The sequence below is a fragment of the Pecten maximus genome, chromosome 8 (genome assembly GCF_902652985.1).
Source record: "Pecten maximus chromosome 8, xPecMax1.1, whole genome shotgun sequence".
Classification (NCBI taxonomy): domain Eukaryota; kingdom Metazoa; phylum Mollusca; class Bivalvia; order Pectinida; family Pectinidae; genus Pecten; species Pecten maximus.
In genome coordinates this window covers 19,591,183-19,616,990 of record NC_047022.1, presented here as the reverse complement: position 1 = coordinate 19,616,990, position 25,808 = coordinate 19,591,183, and the positions used below count along the sequence as shown (strand labels likewise).

The following is a 25,808-nucleotide window of genomic DNA, read 5'->3' as shown; positions in this document are numbered from 1 at the left end:
CTGACTGTTGATGTCTCCCCGACACCTGTCCTCATTTGACAGTAGCTGTTGGTGTCTTTTTGACACCTAGCTACCCTCATATTGCCTTGACTGTTGGTGTCTCCTGGACACCTATCCTCATATCATCTTGACTGTTGGTGTCTCCTGGACATCTATCCTCATATCACCTTGGCTGTTTGTGTCTCCTTGACATCTATCCTCATATCACCTTGGCTGTTTGTGTCTCCTTGACACCTATCCTCATATCACCTTGGCTGTTTGTGTCTCCTTGACATCTATCCCATATCACCTTGGCTGTTTGTGTCTCCTTGACACCTATCCTCATATCGCCTTGGCTGTTTGTGTCTCCTGGACATCTATCCTCATATCACCTTGGCTGTTTGTGTCTCCTGGACACCTATCCTCATATCGCCTTGGCTGTTTGTGTCTCCTGGACATCTATCCTCATATCATCTTGACTGTTTGTGTCTCCTGGACATCTATCCTCATATCATCTTGACTGTTGGTGTCTCCTGGACACCTATCCTCATATCACCTTGGCTGTTTGTGTCTCCTGGACATCTATCCTCATATCACCTTGGCTGTTTGTGTCTCCTGGACACCTATCCTCATATCACCTTGGCTGTTTGTGTCTCCTGGACATCTATCCTCATATCACCTTGGCTGTTTGTGTCTCCTTGACACCTATCCTCATATCACCTTGGCTGTTTGTGTCTCCTGGAAACCTATCCTCATATCATCTTGACTGTTTGTGTCTCCTTGACATCTATCCTCATATCACCTTGGCTGTTTGTGTCTCCTTGACATCTATCCTCATATCACCTTGGCTGTTTGTGTCTCCTTGACACCTATCCTCATATCACCTTGGCTGTTTGTGTCTCCTTGACATCTATCCTCATATCACCTTGGCTGTTTGTGTCTCCTTGACACCTATCCTCATATCACCTTGGCTGTTTGTGTCTCCTTGACATCTATCCTCATATCACCTTGGCTGTTTGTGTCTCCTTGACATCTATCCTCATATCACCTTGGCTGTCCTCAAATAATTTAAATAACTGTTTTGTTTGTTTTGTTATAATTCTTTAGAGGAGATTGCATGGCATCTGTTCAAAACCGTAAGCCTTAAAGAAAAGAACATCTATATGCATCCTTTTTCTGTTAGACTTAATACTTTGACTTTTCTAATTAATGCAAATCCATGGTGCTGTTTTCCAAAACAGTAGATATACCATTTGCAAATTTATTTTAGTTAGTGGTCTTTTGTTTATGAAACCTGCAGACATATTGGTGTCTTAAAACAAGCCAGATTTTTTTTAACTTAAGACATGTCCTCAATGACATTCTCTGTATAGTCTTAATGATGATATCATCTGAAAAAAACTCTCTATTTCCTTTATCCTGAAGGCAGTTCGGGAAGCTTCCTACAAGAAGAATCGACAATATTCCTGTGTACTTGTTGCACATCCTCCCAATGGGCAGTTCTGCAGACAAAATGCACATATGATATTGAATTAAGGATTTCTATAAGATAACGAGGGTTTAATGCATTGGTATAAGTCCAGCTGATTGTCTGTGGTCTCTGAAGTATTGAGTCGGAGATTAACCTTTGAATTCTGTAATGGAGCTCCTAGGTGGTCAGACAACACATGGGCTTTATCTGTAATCCGTTGTTTTCCATGTTCCGTCCTATCGATTCTGCACCACTGTGTAATATATATTAAATGCAATATATATTATTGTGCAGACCTGCTTGTCGTCCGGGTTGCCAGAAAATGTCTTCATCCAGTCTGAATTCATGAATTTATTTCTGTCACTATCAACTGGTGAAATAAGTATAAACTTCTTACCTAGAAATAAATAGCAGAACAGGCATGTACATAATGTCTTATTCTGTTTCTGATGAGAAAAGCTAATTGTGTTTTGCTGTTGAATATTGAGTTTGTATTGTTTAAGCATACAGATATGATCAATACTTTGAATGATGATCGCTTCTTGAATGATGTACATTACGTGTTACATAGACTATTAAATAACAATGTACTCAAATAAAATTATACAGATTTTTCCCATTTCAAAGGATGGCATTTATACTTCAGTGAATGCCCTTGGGTTCTAAATGATCACCCTGGACAGAAACCATATGAAATTTATACCTTGTATTTCTACAGCAAAAAAAAAAAAAAAAATTGAAAAATTGATTATAAGATGCACCAATTACTTTACATTGATTTAGGCCATAGGGACTTGGCTCAAATTCCCAGCAATCAGTCAATTATATGTATCATATGCCTTGACATATGGACCAAGTGTTGTGATTTACTGCCAAGTCCCTGTGATTCAGGCCCCCTCCTCTGGTGTCGGCTATTATATACTCTATCATCCTTATGAGATTTTAGCAGTACATGCCCCAGTCTTTCAATAATTTTGGTTATAAAGATTTCTACAGATTTGATTTTCGTTAATAATTTTTCATGGGTTTCATTTACATTTATAACCATCATCCTTTTAGGATTTACAGAAAATCATCATAAATTGTGAAGATTAAGTTCAGCTGAAAACTCCGGATAATGAGTTTGATGATGGATACTGTTGAGATAAGTGTTTTATGAACAGTTCTTCACTGACTCGCTGCAGCCAGGACTGTTTCTAATTAAAGCACTCATGATTAAAACAATTTAATTAAAGTTATACACAATTACGAGAACCACAACTGAAGATTATTGCAAGTGAAAATTTAATCAGCCTTTATCTGAAATGTGGTGTATATTTAGCTTGGTAACAATTAAGTGCTGCAATTAAAGTGATTTGGAAGCATTTGCTATTTAAAGAAGAATCTAAATTAAATTTTACTGATGTGAGATAACATGATTGACTACACTCTTAAAGTACATGTATGTATTCTGAAGAAATATCCTTCAAGGTTCTCCTTCAAGTTAGGAAATGCTCAGATTTTATTATATTTCGATATAAAATCCTTTGTTACAAATATTATAAGAATCTAAGAAATGGAATGATTTTACATTTAATGGGTATATTTTAGAACTATCAAATGTCTTGAACTCAGACCTTCAAACTTCAATTACAGTCATATGGGTCAAACATATTTTAAAAAATAATAAGATAAATAAAACAATGGAAAACTTTTCAGAACAGGAGATGTCTTAGTCACTATTATACAAAAGGCTGGTGTTGGATATAGTTTTGTGTAAATACAAGTTGTGTCGGGTCTATCAATTATGGCCCTTGATCAATGTCATATGTCTGGTATAAGTGTGTGTTCCCGAGCCAAAGCTAAATATTGTTAATCTCCTACCATTAAGTTCTGATCTTTGGTCTTTTATGATCATTTACCTCAGTGATACCACCAAGGTCAAACTGGGAACAGTAGGCCTGTATCCCCGAACAACCAGTTGTAATTAATGCTAATCGGAAGTAAGTTTGATCTTTTGGCTGGTATGATCTTACTTGGGGTTGATCATTACCACAAAGGTTCTTGTGTTACTTGTCATTTGAAATGGGGAATGTTTACTGGACCCTGTAGATTATAGATCTAGAACTACTGCTGTATACTGAGAAGTAGAAGAGACAACCTGTTAGGTCAATACACTACTATTTCTCTGCCTGTCCCAAATTTATTAATGGTACCGAGAATTTTATTTATTGATTTTGATTTTTTTTTTTTTGGGGGGGGGGGGGGGGGGAGGAGGAGGATAGATAATATTTTGTGAAAAAGTACTTTTTAGGGCCAACATCAAAAACCAGAATTTTTTTTTTTTTTTTTCATGGATTGTGACATGATTTGAAGTTGACATTTCTAGGTTGTTGGGTTTTGGTATAGAATTTTCACAGAGTTTTCTTCCGAATCAAAAATAGTTATTAGTGATAGGATACTGATATTTTGCATAAAAAATTTTTTTGGGCCAGATATTTATATTAACACTCACTATACAGTCCTGCACTAAATGTTTAAAATTATTTCGATTTTTTTTGTTCAATTATTGATACCTTTGACTAAGGTATACATGCTTCACAAACATATTTCTAGACTTTCTGTTTATCATTTTGTATATAAACAAAATAATCCAGAACCTCATATGATTTGTAGTGATCATTAGGTGAGACAGGTTCTGGGTATAGTTTAGTGTTAAAGCCTCTCCTTTATGTTAAAAGTGGTTTCAGCTTGGAAATGGTTTCTAGGAACTTAAATTTTGTTTTATTTGTACATGCGACACCTCCTGACGCAAAGGTGTGGGAAGAAGAGATATTTCCCATTAACCTAGATATTTCTGAGTGATGATGTCCTGTCTTCAGTTTAAACATTCCTTACACCAGAAAGACCTTTCACGAACATCAGACCACCAGAGATGAAATGTGACATTGTGCCATTTGAATATGAGGAAGAATCTATGGCAGATTGAATTGTTGGTTGTGTCCATCACATGTCTCTAGAGACCAACCTAATTGATGTAACTTGGTCAATTGTTGAGCAACTCGGTCAATTATTGTTGTTGAAATCCCAAATGGTTTTCCGAGTGTAATCTTCACTGTTTCAACAACAGTAAACTCATATTCTTCCAAGAATGTATTCCCCTGCGAACAAGTGATATTTGAATAGTAAAAATAGGGCTACATACGTATAGCGATACATATTTCATTGAAAGACTTCTCCTGACTATACATCAACAATCATTTGTATTGTTGTCTAGAATATATACAGCTTTGAAATCAAGCATAGAGTTTGTGTTGAAGCCAATGACTCTCTCTCTAGTCTTGACTTTTCAAACCAATTTCCCCATTTAATCCTAAAATGGACCCAAATTATAAAATACCCAACTGTTATTAAAGCAGTGTTATTTTTCCCCCAGGATATTAGTATTCCTACTCTAGATAGTGTGGAATGGATCAGCATGGGTCTGGTATTGATACAATTGATTGATCAATAAACAGTTGTATTTTGTGTTGTTGGCATCCAATTTGTTTCCATTTTAAAGTCGAATACTTTTACAATGTCTGAAGCTGGAAATTTTTGCTGGTTAATGTTGAATTTGTGTCCTATTGTGAAATGTGGTATACAGTTATATTTGATTTTGAAAGTGATGTATCAGGGATAAAATAGGAAAAAAAATTTGACTACAAGAAGTTAAAAAAAAACATAATTGTCAGCTTTGCTTGTGTAACAACAACTTTCGTAAGATCATGATTTTGGTCTTGTTATTTCTGGAGTTTGTTATTTCCAATTCGTAAGATGTATGGAAGTTATTTTTATCCTGTAAAACTTTGTTGTAATTGTATTCCTTATAACGTTGTTACATTTGAATTGACCGTATTTGAATGATCCAGGTTTATGTAATATATAGTATTGCCCTGCATGTATGCACTCCACACCTACAACAGTACACGAACCAGTCAAAATGAACTAAGTGTGTGGTCAAAATGACCCGGAGTAAAGGGAATACTGGTTAGGATTGGTTAATGTATGGGTCTGTCAGACTGGTGAACCAGTAATCATAGCCCTCTACAATTTTACCATCTATAAAACTTCCGCTGTGTAAAATCATCTGTCCTGTTGACCCAATTTACTTGGACCAGGTCTGCCTCCTTGTTGATGGATTTCCCCCCCCCCCCCCCTGTACTTTGATCTGGACTGGGAGATGTTTATACAGGGTGTCATTAGAAATGTTTTGTGGGTTTGCTCTCAGAAGTTATTCTTTCAGCAGTTTAACAATCTTTATGGTGAAGCAGATTCTTTGAAGGTCAAGGTCACAGATTAATTTGCTGGCAATGCTCTCTTGCTTTATTTGTCCACCATTTCATTCTGACATTCTGAAATGGAAAGATTGGAAGTCGATAATGTTACAAATGTGAATAATAATTGTGAGAAAAGTCATTAAACGGTGTAATTCATTTCATTGCTCGAAAGAAATTACATTTTACAAAACTTTTCAATGGTGATATTGAGAAGCCATTGAACAGATGAAAAATTTAAGGAATGGACTCCGGCAACATTAGTAAGAAAGGGATATTTGATGGAGCGACACAAACAAAATTTCTATGGAGCTATAGGAATATTGAGCCTTTGGGAGAGATCTGCATAATGAACCTTATCACACTTTATCACCAGCCCTCTACCTCTGGGTTGCGAGTTAGAAACCCACATGGGTCAGTTACCTGGTACTGACTGTAGGGTGGTGGTTTTTAATCCTGGGGCTCCGATTTTCCTCCACCTCCAAAACCAGGCACGTCCTTAAAGGAACCTGGCTGTTAATAGGACGTTAAACAAAATAAACCAAACCAAAGCCCAATGAGATAAAAGAGGCCGCATATGTCAATTTGACCATTTTACGGAGATAAACCTGTAGTGAGGAAACTGAGGGATGGACTTTTGTGTATTATATTTTTCCTTTGATTCCATTGTTTGTTCATATATTTAAGTTTCAGACCATTTAGTGATTTTTCTATCAGCATGTGTACTCGTAACATAAATCATTAATTGTAGACACTAACACTATCGACAAAGTGATAACAGACTTGTGGGTCCTATCCTCACATCGAATTAGATATAGCCAATCTTCTAAATATTTTTCTAGACAACAGTCTTGTTTTTTTAACCCCAAACATTCACCACTGTGTATTTGCCATTAACACAAGTTGATCTGATAACTATAGTCAATCAGAAATTGTCCTCCCATAACCCATACCTATTTACGTAAATACTTTCGGTATGTTTTTATTGCCCAGTTTCCCCAACAGAATTACTAGGTTTAAGACAAGATGATTTAGGAAGTAATCTCCTTTTATATGTATATTGTCAATGATTTTCTGACATACTTTCCCTGCATGACCTGTCCCAGTAGAGAAGAAGCAATTTTTAATCTTGTCTAGAGACAGTCACTACCCCATGTATCATTAACCTCTTTTATCAGCGAATTGTCAGTAAGTGAGCTGTGGAAGTTATCTTTCCATTGAGATAGAGAATGTCGGCTCTTTTGTTGGCACATTTGTTTGGCGTTTGTCTCCCTCGCCCGTTCCACTTATCATATCAATATATACTTGTAGGGCAATCGGTTGTGTTTTGACCATCTATCTGTCTGCCTGATCTGCAGAAATTGAAGCTGGTCTGAGTGTTGATACATGTCTGCCGACAAAAGTACAGTCAAATGGTTATAGACAGTTGCATATACAATTTACATTTCCTGGAATAATGTGCTGTTTATGAGGCAGTTATACTAAAATTGATTCTGAAATGCCAGCTGGATTTGGCCATACTGTGTGTTGTAGCAATGCAATAGTTTATGTATGAATACAAGAATGTTACCCTTGTAATATATAAGTTGCTTTCAAACATTCTACCAACTGTAGATGCGTGAGGATTTCTTGAGTTAATTCAGTAGAATGTCATCCTAGTTAGTCCTGGGGTCCCAATTCAATCTCTGGCAAATCGGACAAGGACAAGGAATCCACAGTTTTACCGGGGTCCAGGTGAGATTTCCTTGTCTCACCCTAGGGAAAAGACAAGCTACATGCATGTACACATGCTCTTTGCATGTTCTCAGCAATTGCATTTGTCACGTCAGTAATGCCATGATATCGTGGTGACAATACAATGATGTCATGTTGACAATACAATGATGTCATGTTGACAATTAAACTATGTCACGTCAACATTTTCTTGCATTGATGTAACATCCATATTAAATACATTAGTGTAAAGGGTAAGAGAAAAATAATCATTAACCAACCCAATGGAAGATTCCCCTGTCTCACCCCCAAGGAGTTGAAAGATTCTATTAATATTTAGTAAAATCTTCATAATAGAAAGTTTTTACTCATATTCCGAAAAGAACCTTTTTGAGAGACAGTTGTGATTCAATGTGATGTCATAAGGAATTTGTGACATCACAGTTACTTATGACATGACCGTAGGACATGATAGAACATGCCCTTTTTATGCCCCACCATCAAATTGGGGGGCATATAGTGTTACCCATGTCCGTCCCGTCCCGTCCCGTCCTGTCCCAATGCAATGTAACTACATTTAGCTAATCGCAGGAACTGCTGAAAGGATCCTCACCAAACTGTATTTCGGGTTGTCAACTGGCACCAGGGACATTTATACCTTACAGACATCTTCTAGTTGTGATAACAATTTTTATTGAACAGCTGATGCATTATAACAATTGACATATCCTGCAATTAAAGACGACCAGCAGAAATGGGGGGTAGGAATAGGGGTCTGGAGAGGCTTATTTAACCATGAAATGATTTATGATTTGTTTGAATTTTTACTAAATTGCTATCAGAAATTAGGTGGGCTTAATTGTTTGAAGACATAAGTTTACATTGTATTTGCTGAAGATAAATACAGTGACAGAGATTTGAAAAATATATTTAAGTTAATTATTGAAGATATTGTAAAAGTATCAATGATCATGAACAGATTTCAATGTTTTAATTCTTCAATTTTGTTTCATGGTTCATTAATTTTTCAGGTTTTGTTTTTCTCAGGAGATAAAGCGGTTATCGTTCAATGTTCCAATATCACATGTTGCACTGTACCAGTTTATAAATACAACTTCAAACAAATCGCACACAATGTTTACTTATAAAGTTACTGGATGAAACAGCTGTGGTGTTTCTTCTGTATATTGCATCAATACAAGTCATTGCCACTGATGGATTGTGTAAAATAAACAGGCATTAAATGGATTAAATTGCATGTTCCCTGTGGACATTAAGTTTGTGTCGGTATTCTTGTATTACCATGCATGCTGTGAATGTTTATGTAACCTTGTGTTCACTGTAACGTTGATCATCATATATGTCACAGATTTTATTGAAATTTTAATGTAATTTAAGTATCAGCTTGAAATTATTTCTTACAGATACAATTTGTCCTTCAGTGTATTATAAAATTTTCATCTCCATAAAATTCTCCTCCAGATGAAAATAGGTTAAGTAATGTAACTATATATCTGTATAATGGAGGAAGAATTTGAATCTGTTTTACTTATTTGTGAGTTGGAGATTAAAGTAGATGTGCATATTTTAGTAAATAATTATTTGACCAATTTCTGCACTGGAAGCATTGCTCTAAATTGTGATTGATCTAATTGTAGTTAATCTACATTTGGTTTCTATGGCAATCATTATGGTTGCATTAATTCATCATTCGCAGCTTCCCAAAACATGCATGCACTCACCACATGCATGCAACTTGCATGCACAGGAAGCGTCCTTAGCTGTTGATAGGACGTTGGACAAAAATAAATAAAACCAAATCATTCCTTTAATCTGTTTTGATTTGGTTTTGTGCTAAATTTTGATTGCACCAAAATATAAGTACATTTAGAATAGCTATTCATATAAAGTTTGTATGCAAAAGAAAGATCACCACATCAATAGCAGGTCGTTTTTCCCAGGTAACACACACATCAGCCAGATGCATGCTCAAAGATTCTATGATGAGTGTGGTGATTATACAATTTGACATCATAGATAACAGTGTTCGGAACTTTCCTGTCATATAGGGAAATTTAAGTTAACGGTTTCCCCTCATTTTGTTGTAATTAAGTATGTCATGTCGTAAATAGAAAATCAATCTGTTGTACTCTTAGCTTGATAAAGGATTATCAGACATTTTCTAATTCTTTCAATTGTACTTTAATTTGCTTCAGATAAACAATTTTTCGAAATAGAATCTTTTATGTGTACTTGTATCTTGATAATTTGTTCATTCGCCTGAAGACTTGTCACTCAGTCATGTGTGACATAGTGATTAAAAAAATGGTAAAAATTAAAACCTGGGGGTAAAACGTCAATTTTATATTAAGAAATAAATATAGATGCTTACCGTACTTGAAGGTATGAAAGGTGGCACTGACAGATGATATCTATATAGAGGATGAAACGTACTAGATAAAGGTCAAAGGTCAAGTGTAACAGATTGGCTAATATATTGCATCAAAAAGGTTGGCCTAATGGAACAATTAACACCCATAACTAATTACTTCCTGATAGAAATGATATGTACCTAAAACTTGTGGTTGGCTTTTATAAAGCAAATCACAACGTTTACTTGTTAATATTACCTAAGATGATGGTCCAACTATCCTGAATTCTCATTTAAATCATGGACACACGGAGGTAGATATTTTGAAATTCTTACCTGCAGATGTTTCTATTGTCAGAAACACAGAGTCAATATTGCATGTATGACATCATAACCATTGTGGCGTAACATATTGCCCTGATGTAAATTTTCTGTTATCAACATAAATAAAAATCATTTGCCCTTTTACAAACAAGTTTCGAATCTGATATAAAAACTAAGGAACTTTGATTTAGTCAGTATGGTGTTTATACTGGCCTGGTAAAGTATGTACCTCGGTCTTTGTGGTAATAAGGTGTTCCAACACTTTATCACTAGCCCGCACTTTATCACTAGCCGACACTTTATCACTAGCCGACACTTTATCACTAGCCGGCACCACCTCTGAGTTGCAAGTCCAGAAACACATGTGGTACAGTTGCCAGGTACTGACCATAGGCTGGTGGTTTTTCTCCGGTCCTCCGGCTTTCCTCCACCTCCAAAACCTGACATGTCCTTAAATGACCTTTGCTGTTAATTATTATAAGAGCATTAAACAAAATATAACAAACCAAACCTTGGTTAATATTTAATTCTACCAGGAAGGTATACACCTTATGGACCTCATCAAAAGTCGGCATATTCTCGTTCACACTGAAGGAACTAGTAAGGCTGTTCCAGGTTTTTTAGGACACAGAATAAAAATTATGTTCCATTAAATATTTCAGCAATAAAGATTTCGTAAAACTGATAAATTGTATACAACACACTGAGTGTTATAAATATCAGAAGTCATTAGAAAATATTTATATTTCCACTCAATTCAAACTCAATGAACCTACCACAGTTAACTCTAGTCATTTTTCAATGAACTATATCAAGTCCGGCGTAGGAATACATTTGTCGAGCTTGGACTATATTTTTTTTAATTCCTTTTCAAAATTAAGTGTTCATATTTATATGAAATAAATTCCTTTAAAACTAATGTTTGTTTTAATTCGCTATTAAGTTTGTTCACGAAAGAAATCCTAAAAGTATTAACCATATGTAGATGGAGAGTGATGACGTACATTTCTTTAAGTTCTGTGGTAGACTTGCACAAGTCCCTATTTGTCAAAGACAAAATATTGTACAAAACATCAAAAAAATATAAATATAAGGATTGAATAAAGTTATGTTGAGGTGTATGGGGGTATAAACCTCAATAGGTCTTGAGACAAATTTATTATGAACTGTGAAGCAGTTCATAAAATTTGTCTCAAGACCTATTGAGGTTTATACACCTCAACATAACATTATTCAATCCTTAAATATCACTTTATCAGGTTACGCTGAGACAAATTCTCAAGTGACCTATTCTAATTGCCTTAATCGTCCATTAATTGTCATCCATCGTGCGTCCATAAACAATTTACATTTTTGACTTCTTCTCAGAAACCCTGAGCCAATTAATTTAAATGAAATTTTGAAGAAACCTTCCATGGCCAAAGGTCAATCGAAATTGTAAATTGTATGTTCCCCACCCCAAGGGGACTGAGGGACGGGCCAAAGGGGTCAAATTGACTGAAATTTCAAAAATATTTTTCTCAAGACCCAAAAAATGTAGAATCAAATAATCTTCAAAGATGGAATCAAAGGTGTGAAGTTCATGACCAGAGTTATCCTGTATATTAATGTACACTGGGTCGAAACCAGTATGTTTTTACTGAGAACAGGAACTTCTGAATCATTATACTCTTCCAGATACAAATCTCACTTGACCAAAAAATTGTCATTGATTTATTCTAACTCTAAATTTCTTTTGTGTTGCTGATGCTGCAAAATATCTTGTCACAGACAGCTCAAATAAGCAAAAATTGTTAGTGAGATTTATCGGATTAGAAAATCTGGCCTTATAGACTGTGAATCTTCTAATACTGCAAAATAATCTGCCAACGTATATTCATGACTGTCTGGCAGAGAAATGAAGTCAGACTGTGTGATTTATCTGTCATAAATAACTGCAGGTTGCATATTGGTACAATATCCTTTCCAGATATGCTTTTCTGCAGGTGTATAAAAGAAAAATGGCAGATATTTTAACACTGCCTATTTTAGAAGATTTTCTGGACCCTATATTTTGACATATTATAATGAAACTTTTCTATTGTTCATAATTTAAGCATTCCAATTAATGCAACAGAAACAAGCAGCTGAAATTTAGTTTAATTAGCGATACATGTATAAGTTTGTCAAGTAAATGTCTTGAAATGGTCTTGTCTTGGCTAGAAAATTTTAACACAGATTTTCATTAGATTTTAATTTGGTATGTGGGATATTACTGGCACTGTGATATGTGAAGGATAGTAAGTATGGGGCAGAGGGCAGGGCTCATTAGAAGAAGATTACCGTTAGATGTTAAGTATTCTGTAAACTGTCTATAGAAAATGATATATTCAAAATTACCATGGCTGATTGCTGAGATATTCAGCAGAGTGCATTGATACAGGAATTCTTTAAACCCCTAGTCAAACTTACTGACTGCTAAACCATCCCCATATACCCATGGTGGTTTATGTTTCTCAGGAAGCTGAGAAATAGCTTGTCTGTGCTGATGTGGTTGTCCTTTGGCAGGACACTTCACGCTTATTTTTCTGGATGGCTTGTAACAGGCCTCCTGTCATTAATATAATAATGTTTTTCAGTGAGGTAGCCACCAACTACTACAAGGAGACCCAATCTGATTAAAATCTGCTGTTGCATATGGCTAGGTTTACTATGTACTACGCTCTGGATATATTTACTACGTGACTACTACGTTCAGCCTGGCATAGTAGTAGTAAACGTAGCCTTGCAACAGCTCATTTTAATCAGACTGAAGAAGATCCCACTTCAAAATGACTCTGGCTGTTGGTGGAGAGATAATTAATAAGCAACAACATCATCACTATGCCTCAGATATATTTTATATTATTGTATATGTGCATTATATCATTTAATGGCAACACCTGTTAAACATCAAAAGCTGAAAATCAATTTTGAAATTCTGTCGCATCTTTTTTTATGCAAAACTCTAATATAATCCAGTAGGTGTAATTTCACACTGTCGCCTGGTTGCCAAATAATACACCCCCCACCCCCAACCCAAAACCCCCCAACCTAACCCAATCTGCTCTGATTTCCATTCTGCATCTCACACTTGTTAATGAAGATAGAAAGTGGCAAAATCACTGGTCAAAACAAATAAGCAAAGATGCACAACATTAGTGTACATAAAAATTGAGAATACGTTTCAATACACCAAACTTGAGAATAAGTTTCAGTGTACACAAAGACTGAGAATAAGTTTCTATGTACACTTAGCTTTTGAATATGTTTCAGTGTACACAAAATTAGCTTGTGAATAAGTTTTAGTGTACACAAAGATTGAGAATAAGTTTTTAGGAGATTTAGAATAAGTTTCAGTGTATATACCAAGCTTGAGAATAAGTTTCATTATACACCAAGCTTGTGAATAAGTATCAGTGGATACCTGAAGCTTGTGAATAAGTTTCAGTGTACACCAAGATTGTGAATAAGTTTCAGTGTACACCAAGATTGTGAATAAGTTTCAGTGTACACCAAGCTTGAAAATAAGTGTCAGTATACACCAAGCTTGTGAATAAGTTTCAGTGTATACCTGAAGCTTGTGAATAAGTTTCAGTGTACACCAAGCTTGTGAATAAGTTTCAGTGTACACCAAGACTGAAAATAAGTTTCAGCATACACCAAGCATGAAAATAAGTGTCAGTGTATACCAAGCTTGAGAATAGATTTGAGTGTACACCAAGTTTGAGAATAAGTTTGAGTGTACACCAAGATTGAGAATAAGTTTCAGTGTACACCAAGCTTGTGAATAAGTTTCAGTGTATATACCAAGCTTGAGAATAAGTTTCAGTATACACCAAGCTTGTGAATAAGTATCAGTGGATACCTGAAGCTTGTGAATAAGTTTCAGTGTTCACCAAGATTGTGAATAAGTTTCAGTGTACACCAAGATTGTGAATAAGTTTCAGTGTACACCAAGCTTGAAAATAAGTGTCAGTATACACCAAGCTTGTGAATAAGTTTCAGTGTATACCTGAAGCTTGTGAATAAGTTTCAGTGTACACCAAGCTTGTGAATAAGTTTCAGTGTACACCAAGACTGTAAATAAGTTTCAGCATACACCAAGCATGAAAATAAGTGTCAGTGTACACCAAGCTTGAGAATAGATTTGAGTGTACACCAAGTTTGAGAATAAGTTTGAGTGTACACCAAGATTGAGAATAAGTTTCAGTGTACACCAAGCTTGTGAATAAGTTTCAGTGTATATACCAAGCTTGAGAATAAGTTTCAGTATACACCAAGTTTGTGAAAAAGTATCAGTGGATACCTGAAGCTTGTGAATAAGTTTCAGTGTACACAAAGATTGTGAATAAGTTTCAGTGTACACCAAGATTGTGAATAAGTTACAGCGTACACCAAGCTTGAAAATAAGTGTCAGTAGTACACCAAGCTTGTGAATAAATTTCAGTGTATACCTGAAGCTTGTGAATAAGTTTCAGTGTACACCAGGACTGTAAATAAGTTTCAGCATACAGCAAGCTTGAAAATAAGTGTCAGTGTACACCAAGCTTGAGAATAGATTTGAGTGTACAACAAGTTTGAGAATAAGTTTGAGTGTACACCAAGATTGAGAATAAGTTTCAGTGTACACCAAGATTGAGAATAAGTTTCAGTGTACACCAAGATTGAGAACAAGTTTTAGTGTACACCAAGATTGAGAATAAGCTTCAATGTACACCAAGTTGTGACTAAGTTTCAGTGTAAGCTTGTGAATAAGTTTCAAGAAGTTTGCATGGATGAAAACTGGAGTTTGATTGTGTTTTAACAAGATTGTCTGCAAGTTCAAGTATAGGAAAAGAAGCATTAAGCTGCCATTATAGATGGATCCAAAAAGTAAGTGTATTTAAAGTACACGATTTCAGTATACACTAGACTACATAATGAAATTTCTGTCTACAAACTCAGGATAAGAAATATCTTCAAAAAAAGATAACTGGCAAAGTTGATATGATGTTGTACACTTTGAAAAAATCTTTTTAAATTTTTCGACAGAATCTGACAATCAACAGACTCGGGGATGATAAATTATGATGCAGGCTGTTTTGTATTGTCTGATATTAAGTTTCTAACATCAAAACCTGGATTGTCTGATAATATAGATACCATAATATTATAAACCTACAACACTTGGTCAGCTGGAATGTCTACTAATATAGATACCATGATATTATAAACCTACAACACTTGGTCAGCTGGAATGTCTACTAATATAGATACCATAATATTATAAACCTACAACACTTGGTCAGCTGGAATGTCTACTAATATATATACCATAATATTATAAACCTACAACACTTGGTCAGCTGGAATGTCTACTAATATAGATACCATAATATTATAAACCTACAACACTTGGTCAGCTGGAATGTCTACTAATATAGATACCATAATATTATAAACCTACAACACTTGGTCAGCATGTATTTGATATAAAAGAGAAGGAGAAAACAATTTGTGTAATTCAATCAGTCTGCCTGCATAATTGGAGACAAACAATTTCTGACCAATCATAAAAATTACTGCATTTATTTAGATACAGTTTGATGTAGATTTTGCTGTCTCAAATTGAATCAGTCTGCCCACACAATTGGAAAGAAACTATTTCTGACCAATCATAAAAATTACTGCATTTACTCCAGTACTTTATGACGTAGATTTTGCAAAATGATCTTATGCAGCTCCGATGAAAAAGGGACATAATTGCCAAAAAAAAAAACATTTCGTGTTCGATTAGGGAATCCAATCCCTTAGTCGCCTGGCTAGTTGAAAGGCATTGGTGTGTTATGACTACACCACACAAACATTCAATTCCATTCCACTCAGCACGGAACTACTGACGAGTTACATTGTATTCTTCATTCAGCTGGCAAGGCGAGCAGCCATTCACTTTTCTCTTCCTCAGAAATGTGTGTTGTGTTTGCCAGCAGTAAATAGTGTTAGTTAATAGCGATGTCAAGTCTGTATGGCATTTACAATCACATTACATGTGAACTGCAGATAATGATGTTTGCTTGATGCAGCAGAAAGAATTTTTATGTGATTAAAGACGAGAAAAAACTTTTTTTAAATAACATTTTGGGACTCGACATCATAGTTGTTGTCCTCATTTAAAACATCAAACAAAAAACTATAAAAAAAAAGATTGCACTCATGATTTCCTGAAACTCTTATGGGCATTCCCATTAACTTAATGAACGGCTGCAATTTCCCTGAAAAGACCATTTTCCTTAAAAGTCTTTTTTATAGATTTGTAATCTTTTTCTGAGGAAACATTTGGTTGGCAAAACTACAAAAAAGAAGATATGAGGAAAAGGAAAGCCACCGTAGGTTTTTACCAACCCTTTAATCAGACCAATAATTACCTTTGGTGTACATTAAGTTAGAGAAATACAGATTTTAGTGTTACAATAAATACATCAAAGATCGAGGGCATATGTACCCCAAAGTTACAATTGTTCTAGTCTTAAAACCCAGTAAATTCTCCTTCCTATATTAGCCCATAGAATTGATCTTAGGCCTGTTGCTCCCAAACAAATATATACTGTACATATAGACAAGAATTAGATCTCAATGGTGAACATCATGGCAATATAAACGTTTGAAAAATGAACAAATTAGCTGAATTTTTTTTTTTTTTTTTTTTTTTCATTTCACAAGCAAAGAAACACGTTGATAATTGGTGATCACAGATGTACACGGGTGATCAGTGTTTCTTATAGAAATGATACATTGATAATTCCCAAAAAATCTTTCCATCTTAATTGTACATTTGACACAAATACAGAGGTTGATGCGCATCACACATGCCACCAATATTACTCCAGCTTTTTCATCATTGTTCAGAAATGTAACATATTTTCAGTTATTGGCTTGTTATTAATAAATTTTTCATTTCTATCCTGTGAATTTCAGATAAACTTAATATATCATACAGAATTTTTTTATGCTTTTCAATCAAGGCTTGCAGTTGTGAGAAATTAATCATGGAAATTGCCTTCAGGAAGTGGACAGGACGTCATATTGTTGAGGTCTTGACCTTGAACTTCAGTGTCGATCATATTATTGATATCACGCAAAGTGTTTTTTCAACTTCCCAGAAAGATTGGTTGTTTGTTAAATGAAATCCCTCAAGACTTGAGGTCTTGAGTAAATTTCTAGAAAATGTTTGAATGTTGCCTCTAGTAGGAGGGGAATGAAAGGTTTGTGTGGGGAGGGGGAGGATGGGGGCAGGGCGATGTATTGTTAAGTTGGCCTGATGTGATGTTGGGTGGACTTGTGTAGGCCGCAATCAATACAGTAGATAAAAAACTGTTGGTGATAGATGGCATAGCCAATATTGCCTGAACAGTACACATATATTTGTGTAAAAGTGCAGCCTCCTGACATGATCGATATTGCTGAAGGTCCGAGGCCATGTAGCCTCTTGGCAGCCATTGTAATCACCATCACAAAGGTACTGAATTATTCAGGACATTTTATTCATTTAAAATACTTTATTCATGAGTTTAAAATCAAGAAATTGACATGGTATCAGTATATTCATGCTGTAGTGTAAGTAAACTTCATCTTCTGGTGCATTTAGTTGGTATATATATTACTAGTATTACTAATATATATATATATATATATAGTGCAGCTGCTTCTAAAAACATTACTGCAAATGAGTTTCTACTTTGTTTTTTGTTGGAATTAAAACTGTTTATCTGATTTCAAAAGAGTTTACAGATTTAAAAAGATCTCCAACGTAACTGTTTTTTGAAAAATAAAAAAAAATTGGCAGATAATAAGGTGTTTATCAGGCTCTGATGTCAGAGGAAAAGTGTCTACTGTTACCTAGTAACTGGGATTCATCAACTATAGGATTGATTAATGGTTTGGCTGGCATCATTATAAAAAGAAATGAAAAAAATATACCATGAAAAAGATTTATGGCAGCCATTTACTGTCAACCTGGGTGTTCAGAAAGTGATAATTTATCACAAATCAGGTTTTAAATACAACATAAATTTTCACATTCATGAATAGAACTTTGAAGTTGGTGTAGTTTGACAAAAAGACAACAAAAGGATATTTTTTGCAACTCCCTTGATGTAAAATTAATGGGTGTTTTTAAAAAAACAAATTTCAGGAGTTAATTGAATCCACAACATGTTTGCTTAATGATCTGGTCTGAAATATCATTTATCATCTTATACTGCAATTCCTCCTACACATGTATTTCAGTAGCATGAATTTTTCCCATATAAAAAATATAAAAAAAGTGATTTATACAAATTCAAAATCAGATCTGTTTGATATTTAACTATTTGTTTCTATCGCTTCAAACTATACATGAGGTAGATTTCATCAGTATGAGTAGCTACAGATCAAGTTAGAGTTTCAGGGGTTTTAGATCAAGGTCAAGGTCACTTTTGCTATTTTTAGCGGTGTCTGTAGGGGACTTGTAATTGCTTAAGCAATACCCAGCAGGCTTGTTGAGTTTACTATATATAGTAGATCTTATTGGTCAAAATGTTATGAATTGAAGTTTGAGGTAAATTATCAATAAAAGAGGAGAGGAAATTTCATGTCTATTAGGGATCGAGATTCACTTGTAACTCTCTCAGGCTATCACAAAAAATACATTCATGGACCATTGACAATATCAGGCACAGCCTAATATGTAGTTTGGTTGCTAATTAGCTTGGGTGTAGTGGTTTGTCAGTTGCACACAAAATTTGCAAGGTACAAGGCATGAATTGGAAGAGTTCTGTCATAGCTAGCTTTAATATGCCAACTTTCTGTAATATTATTGTCTGATATCAGAGAAGATTTGATATCTATAGCCAAGAACCAGGAAGAAAGAGAGCAGCACAACATCCTTTGAGTATTCCTAGTACATTAATCAAAGAAAACGGGGAGAGGGTTGCAGGCATATTCGAAGTAAAATAGAGTAGCTCAATTGAAACTTAATTATTTAATATAAATACACTGATCTGAGGACTATAGCTGGCCAGGACATAGTACAGAGTATAGCTATATGGACAAAGTACAGAGTATAGCTATATAATGCTATACTGTCAACATTGTCGGCGTCCATTAACAGCTTGGTTAAAAGTTTTATAAAACAGTGTTCAATACTAATGAGGACACAGCTTAAGTATTTGACAGGTGTATTCCTTGTGACAACTTAGACATTTTCATTTGTTCTATATTTAATTTGCAGACCTGCTGACCTTGACTTGACCTTTATTCCTAATGTAACCTTTCCTCTGGTACTATATATATGATTGTAGACCAGACCATGACCTTTGACATTACTTTTGAAAATGAATTTCAAATTTCAACCCATTTGGCAGGCTAGGTTGTCTTCTGACAACTCTTTTTTTATTCTAAATACGCAATTTTATAGTTTTGCAATTTATTTTAAGAATTGAAAGTATGAATGAGCATATGTAAATATGTATTTAAATAGAAAAACCAAAAACCTCACAAATAGAATATTGTTCATAGATTTATTGATGTTTTCACATGTCTTTTTCAGATTCTGGGTTGTTGGATAAAGTGAAGAAACCAGACCTATCATAACACCAATGTTCTTTGGAGGAAAAAATCAGGGAGCATGTGCATATATGGCCAACTGGAACTAGAGTGACCTCCCTTTGGGAAATTCATCATAACTGCATTGGAGTAGTAACGGTAGTGTTATTCAAATACAGCTCCTATTTTGAACATATAAAAATGGATGGTCAGAACTGTGACAATGAAACATTAAGATATATATTTTGTGCTGTTAACATATCAATGAATCAAGTATTATCTACTGTAAATAATATTGAAGGACTTATTTTCCTCAAGAATGATCACTATTTCATAAAAGGCAAAACAGGAACAATTAATATTTTTATGTAATCAAATGTCAGCATAAAAAAAATATTTAAGTAAGAAAATGTTTAGAAATGTTCATAGAAGATTTATGGTACTATAGTATGTTTGGTGGCAAACAGAGCTTTATACACACGGTGTTAATGTACCATAACTTGGATATTTCAAAGGAATCGAACATTTATTCAATTAGCTCCCCCAAAGGTGTTGTCACAAAGAAGAGTTAATTTTAGTGTTCCACAAGGAGATATTACACTGCACTTCCAACATTTAATGATTTGTTGATGAATGCAGTTTATTTTCATGTTATGCGAGTTACTGATGAGTTGAGATAGACTCAGGAAATGAAAAGTTGACTGTTGTTAAAATTAAAGATAGTTTAAATGTGAATTGGAATGTCAATATTGAAATGCTAAATTTAATATCTTTCAAGTTGATATAAAAGCTACATATTACTTAGAAGAAAAAAAATCATGTCCATGCAGTAGCTCAAGTGATCGATTTCAACACTAGAAATGAATATTTGATTACGATAGTACGTTATTTTAGCAAACAAGGATCCTGTAAATCAGTACAAATGATTTCTTAAGACATATTTGTGATCAACTTTGCACATATATTTTGGCATAAGGGGTCAAAGTTCAAGGTCACCATTGATCAGGGTTAAATTTTTCAGTCATGAATAATCATACAGGGTCAAAGTTCAATAGATTAGCTGTGATGAGAAATGTGAGGAATGTCGTTAATCTTCGTTATTTAATGAGAGTTGAGCATTAATATTCTTTTTGTATTGAGACATTGTCTGATGTAGGGTTGAGATAAATCATACCAGTTATATATAATTACGTCATTTTTAATGAAATAAGAATTCTTATTTTAAAGTGTTCATTGTTTATTTCCTGTAAGTCTCCTTCATTAGTGATGGTTCCAATGAAGGTTTTGATTTCAATCAACACTTGATTTCACTTTAGAAAGGAAATCTTTCAAGACTTTCAAGATGAAGTCTGTGTTGACCATTTTGATATTTTGGTGTGATTTTTATGTTTTAAGTGGATTTGTTCTGCATGCTACATTCTAAAACTGTATAACAACATTATAGGCAATTCCACAATACAAGAAATTACTTTTGAGATTTATTTTCGACATATTTAAAGTCTTGGATGATAATTTTTATTTTTAGGCATCAAATTTTTCAGTGAATTAAGCTTTTTTCTGCGCACTCTATTCTAAAACTGTACTTAATACAAAGCTGTATACAGAAATAACAAATTAACTTTACATATTGTTTTACCAGACTAATCATATTTGACAGACTGCTTTCCAATTGTTACACAAACCACAGATATATTGAGAGATGTCTATGTGTTCACAGACATTCCTGGTAATCCTAATTGACAGCTTTCTTTGTTGCGTAACTCAATTTTCGTATTTTGTTACAAATATGTGGCGTATTTTTGTTCCTTTTCCATTAATCTTGTTTGACAGGTGATACTTTTTCACACTTGCATATCATTTCCAGCATAGACTTCATTAGATGATAGTTTCTGTACAGTATGTATATAAACTTGCCTGAAGGTCAGCTGTATTCGAAAGGCGTTATTTCTGTATTTATCCCATAATAAGCTCATGCCTAGTAATAATCCTATCCATATATGTATAAATTATGTATATTCCACTTCAGTATAGAATACTACCAAATTACATCTCATTGTCCGGTATTAAGCCCACCCCTGTCCGTTGGTCTAGCTATATATATACGTTATCCTCCTAGACTTATTGCGGGATCAATATGGTTAATGTAACAAAAACGTTCATGGATTTGATCCTTGTTTAACAATCCTGTTAAAACTTACTTTGTGATCAGTATTTTGTAATTTTATTAATGTCATCAATGAAAATTTTATCTTATATACAAGTCAATGTTTATAATGTTCTATTAAGTGTGAGCTCAATTTTTGATTAAACATTCCAAGTGTTCTTTTGTAGATTTATATTGCCAGATTTGTTTTTCTGCTGGCTGTTCTCGTTATAACATGTATAATATAATTTTGGGGGCCATGTTATTTAAGATGTACGTCTTTGATATGGATATACTTTTGATGAAATCTGTTCTTTTTTATTTCATAGGGACCAAATCCTCCATTAGTTACAGAAATGTACATAAAATCTAAGGTACGAAATACACTGTAAATGTATGAAATAAATTGTAGATTTAAAAAATACATTGTTTTCTGTGTGAACCAGACATCCTAGGACTATAAAGTTCGGCCAGTTTACAGAGATTTAAAACAGAAGAGGACAGTTTGCTACACATTAGCCAATTCGTTGGCCAATTTAGACCAAATTCTGGGTTAAACAATCCAATTTGTACTGTTAGTCATGTAAGTTATTCACAGTGTCGCATGATTTCAGTAACATAGGAGAAATTTAGTTTGAGCCAATAATTCACATTTCACAGGGTTCATGAGGGTGAGTAATGACTTATACTCAGTGACCTATATCCTTCAGTTCTGCTGACAAATCACAAGGAAAATCGTTCTGCAGATCCATGTCCTTGGCTCTCAGTTGAGATCCAATGTTTCATGCTCAACTGGCTGCAAGATAAATATGATGTCTGATGCTTCACGATAGGTAATAAATTATATTGAAGGAAGAGAGGTGTTATTTAATAAATTTGATATTCATGTAGAGGAAGTGTGATCTAGGATTAGATTTGATGGATAACGAAGGGTCTAGATTCATAAGCTTGACTTTCACAAATGTCTGGATTTGTTTTTTTTTTTTTTGATCAAACTTAAAAAATATGAATAAATTTGATATTGATTTGATAGTTACTTTAACAGTAGCAAATCCTTTTGAAACCTAACACTTACAATTTTTAGTGATATAGATTAAATTATTATTTCATTAATATAAGGCTAGATGCTTAATTTTTTATCAGATTTACACATTTAAAAATTTGAACAATAACATGCAGGATTAGGTTGTGATAAAGAATACTTAATGCAGATTGAAAATTTCAAGTTGTACAAGGTTAAGGATAGAGATATACTGCTGAAAATTATAATGAAATGCTCATTTTTAGCTCACCGGTTACGAGTAACAGAAAGCTAATGCTGTCACCCCGGCGTCCGCATCTGCGTCCCACCCCAAAACTTTAAAGTTTTTGGGGTCAGTTTTTGGAAAGTTTGTAAGTCCAAAAGTATACACCTCATGCCCTTCTAAATTGGTTTATACATTCATTAGAGGTCTTGGAGTGATGATATGGCAAAATCATGCAGAAAAGATTTATGATTTTTTCGCATTTTACCATTTTGTGGACTTAACTTTTTTGGCACCAAAACTCACTTTAAAGATTTTGGGGGTTAGTTTTGGAAAGCTTGTAAGCTAGTCCACACCCTTCTTATTTGGTTTATACATCCATTAGAGGTCTAGGAGCGATATTATGTGACATACAATTTCAAAATGACATGCTTATACATACATAAAAAATGAATGCATAGTGTGATTGCTGTTGCCGGTGAGCTTTCGCAATCATTGATTGCACTTGTTCTAACAGTCATAAACAAATACTGATATTTCATATCAAGAACTTATAAGTCTGTGCTAATTTGTTTGTTTTTATTCTAGACTTCAAATCTGGAATCTTTCTTTATGTCGCAATTTATTCTTTACTTAATGATGAACTAAGTGAAAGGCCCTTGTGACTTTGTAATGGTACTTAGAAATAGAGATTGAAAATGTAATGAATCTTGTCGTACTTAAAACATAGGTGATTAGAAATATTAAATTGCTGTTTTGGTAGTAGAAGGGACCAATACTATTTTGTTAAGAGTTCTTTGATTTATATATTATTTATATATATTTGTTTTGTCTCGTTTCCATGACAATTTGTGTATATCATACATACTGTAAGTTCTGTATGTGACGTAGGGTAGCTGGTTGAGAGATGTCTTTATTTGCATAAGAATTTTATACCAGTTTATAATTATACTGCTGCTGAGAAAAATGTCCAATCAGATGATAGCAATCTGAACAATACCTTGATAACACAAATCTTTTAAGTGCAAGTTTAGCATGTACATTCATGTAAGATTTATTTGTATAAATATTTTGGCATAATTCGAAAAGGAAATATTCACATCATGTACAAATTGTTTCATATAACCATGGTTTGCTAGTAATTTATCACTAAAATGGTCACATATAATCATAAAGCTATACAGTATACAGATATGTATATATATTATATATAAAGGTGTCACATGATCATTATGATGTAAGTACAGGGCTGTATTACACTGTCGGACTGATTGTATGTAGTATAATGTATTTATTTACCTAGCTAGATATTTGTAACAGGACATGCTGGATGAGATATTGATTATCATATGTAAATAAAATTCTGATTCATTGTAAAATAACATAATTCATCAAAAAGAAATATTGTGGTGAACATTTCATCTTTGAGTAATTTTTTATTGGTACATAATTCATCGAACACAGGGTTATCATCTTTAACCTTGGAAACAAATCCCACTTTTGATTTTGCAGGTGTTCAGTGCACTCTCTTACATACATGTCAACTGCCTACATTTTGTTTGTTTGCTCGGTTTATTGTCCTGTGAACAGCCAGTCATTTTGAGGCAGGGTCTCTTTGTAGTAGTTGGTGACTACCTAACATTTGGGAGGTCCATCTCATGCCATCCAGATCAAGTAGGGTAAAGAGTGTTGCCAAAGGACACAACCACGACAGCGCAGACCGGCCGTTTCTCAACTTACCGAGAAGGTCAAATCGACATGGTTCGGGAGCGTCGAACCCCGCACCTCAGACCTTCAACTGAGGTTATGTGGTTGGCACTCTGACTGAGCTGTTGTGGCCCCCGCCTACATATTGTGTAAAAGTCAAGTAGAACAAGCTTGTAGGTGGTGGTGATATTGGGTGTGACATCATCGGATGCATTATATTTTGTTTTTATTTGAGTAAAATTGAACAATCTTGAATTTTACCAGAGGTAATTAGAATTAAACAGATGTTATATAGTGGTGCTACATTTATCAGTGTTTGTATGCTTTCTGGCTCAGGACGTCAACAGTAATCGCTGCAGTACGTCATAATAGGTGAAGCAAGGGAAATATTGGAATCCACCAATGAAAAGCAGTGTTGCTTATACATATATATATATACTGTATATATGCATTGAGGAATTTTAAGAATTGTGATTGGCTGAATGGAGATGTTTCTATGCCAACTTGTGATCATGTTTAAGATGTGTTTGTTTTTGCTGCGATATTGTGTTTATTTTGGATTGTGTAATATTTTTTGACTTATGCAGTGACTATATTGCCCCTACTCTATGAGTTTGGGTAGTGTTATATGCTCTGCCTAGCTGTATATTATTCTGTACATCTGTGTGTGTTAAGCTGAGAACAACAGGTCATATCAGTGTTGCTCTTTTTTCCAGATCTTTTACAATATGTATGTGCTTTATACATAACTTAGCAACTATTTATTCCTGTTAAAATGTACAGAAATATATGTTGTGATATTTGTATGGTGAATATTTTTTCTAGTTTATACCAAATATTAAAGATACACCAATATTGCTATGATAGAAATGTATCAAGTTTTTTTTTTTCAACTGTGAAGGTGAGCTTTATAGTTCCGTGACTACTACAGAAATTAGAACCCACAAGTTCTGTATTACATTTATAAATTACTCACAAA

The 25,808-nt window shown here is 34.2% G+C and overlaps 1 protein-coding gene across 1 annotated transcript in view; it reads left to right on the top strand.

Annotated features, from left to right (window-relative positions):
- LOC117332182 overlaps positions 1–22,302 on the top strand; it is a 91,681-nt gene extending 69,379 nt beyond the window's left edge. The window contains exon 18 of the mRNA XM_033891065.1: positions 19,740–22,302. The gene's annotated coding sequence lies outside the window, so the exon portion shown is untranslated. The remainder of the gene's footprint in view (positions 1–19,739) is intronic.
- The last annotated feature ends 3,506 nt before the right edge of the window (positions 22,303–25,808 follow it).